We start from the raw sequence: 5,030 nt of genomic DNA on the forward strand, positions 1-5,030 counted from the left end.
GATTTAGTTTAATGAGCATGGACAAGCATCTACAAAGTGGCAGGCATTGTTAGGTTCTAGGGACACAAAGATAAAAACAAAGTCCAATTTTCCTGCTTTCAGGAAGCTTAAGTTCCTCTGAAGAGAAGGGAGGTGTACATAGACACTGGAAGAGTCTAAAGCAATCCTCCAGAAGGAGCAAAACTCCTCTTACATAGTTCTTCTTATAAAGTAACCCTTTTCCCTGGGATTTTTCCTGCAATGTATCTTCTTTGAACTCTTGAGGTAGAACAGTTTTTCCCACCCTCAACCCCTCTTTTTTTTTTTTTTTTTTTTTTTTTTTTTTTTTTTTTTGAGATGGAACAAGTTACTCTGGAGTCAAAACTTTCCTTGTATACTTGAGGAACTAACTCCAGAGTCTAATCAATCTCCTACTGATACTGGTTGAATGACTTCACAACTAGCATTTTATTTTAAAAGAACTAAACATTTCATATTAAGATAAAGTGTTCAAGCAAAGTTAATCAATGTTAATAGCAGGGATAAATTAAACAGATTCCTTCATAGGGTGCTTATGATAAAATTGAAAGATGGGCAATTGAGAAAAAGAATCTTCTCGTGTTTTTCTTCACTTGATCTTGAGTTAGATATTAGTCTCTGGTGTAAGAGAAAGAAAGAACAAGGTTAGACCTTCTGAGGACAAGAATGATAATTCACTTCAACCTTTGCCTCTTCTCCTGGAGACCCAAGCCTAGATCAACTTCTCACCACAGGAGCTGTCCAAGGTATTGAACTGCCTTGGGGATGCTTTCTCTTTTTTCAAGTTCTTTATCTTTGCGCCTGACCTTGAATCTTGCCCTCTAATCTTTGGTTACCTTTGACACCAGCAGCCTATCCCAACCTCTTCAGTTCCTGATGTGACTATTATCTACACTCTCCTGCTACATATCCAAGATACAATTATTTAAAAGAGAGAAGGCAATGTTCACGAAAGACCAAGCACAGATCCTAGGCTTGTTAAATATCATTTGTGTAATTTAAGGGAGTCTTTTTGAACTTTCTCAACTTCATTTTCCAAAGTTTTAAAGTGAAATGGTTAGAGACAGTATATAAGGTACCACCCAGCTCTTATGAAATGACCTGACTGTTCCCCTATGCCAGTCACAAGTCTTAACACATCCATTGGTTTTCATTACTACTTACATGTAATATATGCTCCAGCTAGTCGTGTGTTGTATTTTAAGCCTGTTATTTTATGGACATTATGACTTTATATTTCTGAGATACAGTGCAACTCAAGCAAAGAAAAAAATCAAAAGGCTACTAATATCAAAGTATAATATTGAAGGATTTATGCCATTTCTCTCACCACTAATCTCTATTCCTTTCCTCCTTTTTTCAATCCTTTTTCACCACCTCTTAGTCCTTCCTCCCTCTTTTTCATGCTCTTCTTTTTGTGGTATAACTAACATCTTCCAACAGTACCCCAAAGTCCTGCTTAGCCTTGCTTGTGTCACTCAAGAGACAAAGATGTTTGTAAGAACCCATTTCATCATTAAAAGAGAAGATATAACTCTCGGTTTTCATATCTACAATGAGGGAGGCAGTTTGATTAAATAATCTCTAAGGACTTTTACAGTTCAAAATCTATTATCTTAACCTTTGGAACCAAAAGGAAGGGAAGGGAACCTAGAAATGATCATTTACTAACGGTGCCATATTAAGTGCTTTGTTAATAATATCCCATTTGATAGGGAAAGAGTTTAGGTAATGTTTTGTCAAGGCTTTTTGTTGAATACTAGTTTTATTTCTGTAAAATAGGAGTAGGCAGGCAGTGGATAAAGAAGTAAACTTAGAATAAGAAAGACCTGGGTTCAAGTCCTGTTTCCAAAACATAGGAGGTGTGTGAATATGAGCAAGTCATTTAATTTCTAATTAAAATTTCTAATTTCTTTGGAAACAACCTTAATCCCATATTCTTCAAGAGACCTTTCCTTCTTTCCTCATTGCTAGGGCCTTCCTTCTCTGATAGCTTTGATTTACCTCTTTTATAACTTGTTGATACATAGTTTGTAACATTCCCATTAGACTATGAGATCTTCGAGGCCAGGACTGTGTTTTTCCTGTCTGATACTTGGGATGGTGTTTAGTGCACAATGCATTTATAAATGCTTGTTAACTGACAGATTTAAACTTTTGGTGTTTCAGGCAACTCTCTAAGATTATAAATGACACAGGTTTCTGTGAACTTGATTATTGATTACTGGTTATTAATAGTTACTGATTGGTTGATAGTTAAGAGTTTTAAGGGGCAGCTAGGTGGCACAATGGATAGGGCACTAGGCCTGGAGTTGAGAAGACCTGGGTTCAAATTTGACCATAGATATTTCCTAACTGTGTAACCCTGGGCAAATTACTTAACTCCATTTTACTTGCCCTTAAACTTCCATCTTAGAGTTGTTACTAAGACAGAAAACGGGGGTTAAAGAGTTTTATTAATCACTGTAACTAGTTTCTAGGGCTTAGAGTAGGATTTTCTTTGTGTAGACCTCGGTAGAAAAGTTAATATGAGATGTGGTAGAAAACTGTGTACACAACTGAGAGCAGACCTGCCTCTTGAGAGAGATGAAGATGAATGGAGAGTGATTCCTAGCACTGGGTCTCTCTTGTATTGGAGGAAGGAATATCTGGCACAAGGCTTTCCAGAAGACATTGACTAATTCTGTGCTTTCCCATTTCTATGAACTCTAAAGACCTTTTGTGCAAGTCAGCAAAATATAAGCCCACTTTTGCCTTCTAATACAGACCAATCACAACCTTAATTTAGTTTATATCACTGGACTTTCCGAAATCACCAAACTGTATAAAAAGTTACTCTATGTATAAGGAGTGTCTCTGGTCACTGAGGGTCCATTGACTTCTATTATTGGTAATTGCTATTCTTGCCAATAAATAGATAATGCTTAGGTTTTTGTGCCTCAGTTTCTCTTCAATACAGACTTTTACTGGAACAGTTTCTGATCTGCTTCAGCAAAGGAAATTTCCACAGCTGGCAGTCTCCAATTTGATTAAATCACAGGTCTAGATTAAAGGTGAAAAAATGAAAGTACTACCTAGTTTTGTGCTGAATCTCCATCTAGGACATTGCCTAGGATGAGTGTAAATTTATTCACATTGGCATTATCCACATCCAGAGAGATGTTGTGATTGAGCAAAGCAGAGTTAACCAACATTTCTAAGCCTCTAAACTTCTAGACCAAATGTGTTTGCTAAAATAATTAAAACACAATAGATGGTTATATTTTCTGTATTACCTGAATCTTTTACAAATTCAATGAAATACATCTTGGTGCAAGTCAAGTTGAAGAAATTCCTTCTTACCAAGATTATTTTTGGCTTTTATAGTATGAACCCACTAACTCTCTCACTAAAGCTTTGGACCACTTTCCAGTCTCTTGGTCCTGTTCTTCCCACCCTCCTTCCCTTGGACCACCAGGTGCCCTTTTCAGTTGTGGAGATGATCAAGGGCTCTTTAACCATGTCATTTGGATGTAGCATCTGACACTTCATTATTCCCAGTATTCTGTAATCACCCTGTGGGAAAGGAATTACTAAGTGCTGCTATGGGGGAGAGGATAGGTGCCAGACTTTATGCCCCACTGTAATTCTCACTCTCCCTATGCTCCCTAAAAGTTCACTGTAAGAACCAACCCAACCCTCTAACATCCACCATAAACTCAACCATAAACTTCTGGACATCCACATACAGACACACTCACAAACTACTCATATTAGCACACAATCCTTCTCACCTAATACCAAGTTCACTGATCTCTATATATTTCTTCTCTCATGCAGATATTGTAATACTTCTGTTTTCTGCTCAGGTATGTACTTACTATATAACTAGCGAGAGCGAGAGCGAGAGCGAGAGCGAGAGAGAGAGAGAGAGAGAGAGAGAGAGAGAGAGAGAGAGAGAGAGAAAGTGGAAATAAATTTTCTTTTCCTTTCTCTTTAGCCTTTTAGATTTTATCAGTCCTTTAAAACCACACTCAATTTGATCTCCTCCTGGACATCTCTGCTTCCTTCAGCAATAATTATTTTCCTTTCCTTAGCCCTTACATAGTATATGTCCTATAAACACACTAGACTATAAGCTCCATGAGGAACTGTATATTGGGGTCATATGACATATTCTTATACAATTCTATTAGGATTAATTAAGCCATAGGGATAATGAGGACCATTTGGAGTAATTGGGAGCTTAGCAACTGACAGAATAAAGAACAGTGGGTAAGGTTTCTTTAAGGTTTAATTAATCCTAATAATTCTAATGTGAAATAATTCTCTATAAATTTGTTAGAGAGGATAAAAGTATTATGTAGGGGTATAGCATACAAATAGATAGTAAACACTAGATAATTTAAGGAGGGAAGTAGCATTCACTAGGGAAATCAAGCAGAGACATTTGAAATGAGTTTTATGTGTTTGCTTTGGCAGCACATATACTAAAAATGGAATGATACAGAGAAGATTAGCATAGCCCTTGTGCAAGGATGACGCACAAATTAGTGAAGAATTCTATATTTTAAAAAAAGAAATGAGCCTTAAATGTGAAGCCTGGGAGAACTGTGTTTTTTGTCTTTTCATTTTTTATTTTTAAATTAAGAAACATGTTTTATTTTATTTTTTAAAAATCCTTACTTTCTGTCTTAGAATCAATACTGTATGTATCAGTTTCAAGGCAGAAGAAAAGAAAGGACTAGGCAATGGAGGTTAAGTGACTTACTCAGAGTCATACAGCTAGGAAGTGACTGGGTCTAGATTTGAACCCAGGACCTTCCATCTCTAGGCCTGGCTCTTAATCCACTGAGCCATCTACCTGCCCCTCAAACATATATTTTCTGTTCCTCTCAACCACCTCCAATTTAAATGAAAAGCAAATATGCAAAGTCAAGCAAAACCAATTTCCACATTGTTCATGTGTCAAAGATGAGTGCCTCATTCTGCATCTTGAATCTGTCACTTCTCTGTCAGAAGATGGGTAGAAT

The 5,030-nt window shown here is 36.8% G+C and overlaps 1 non-coding gene across 1 annotated transcript; it reads left to right on the top strand.

The window, feature by feature from the left end:
- The first annotated feature begins 4,463 nt into the window (after positions 1-4,463).
- LOC123248095 lies at positions 4,464-4,570 on the top strand. The gene has a single exon (XR_006506200.1). It is a non-coding gene; the product is annotated as a U6 spliceosomal RNA (small nuclear RNA).
- Positions 4,571-5,030: the final 460 nt, after the last annotated feature.

Source organism: Gracilinanus agilis, chromosome 4 (genome assembly GCF_016433145.1).
Source record: "Gracilinanus agilis isolate LMUSP501 chromosome 4, AgileGrace, whole genome shotgun sequence".
Classification (NCBI taxonomy): Eukaryota; Metazoa; Chordata; class Mammalia; order Didelphimorphia; family Didelphidae; genus Gracilinanus; species Gracilinanus agilis.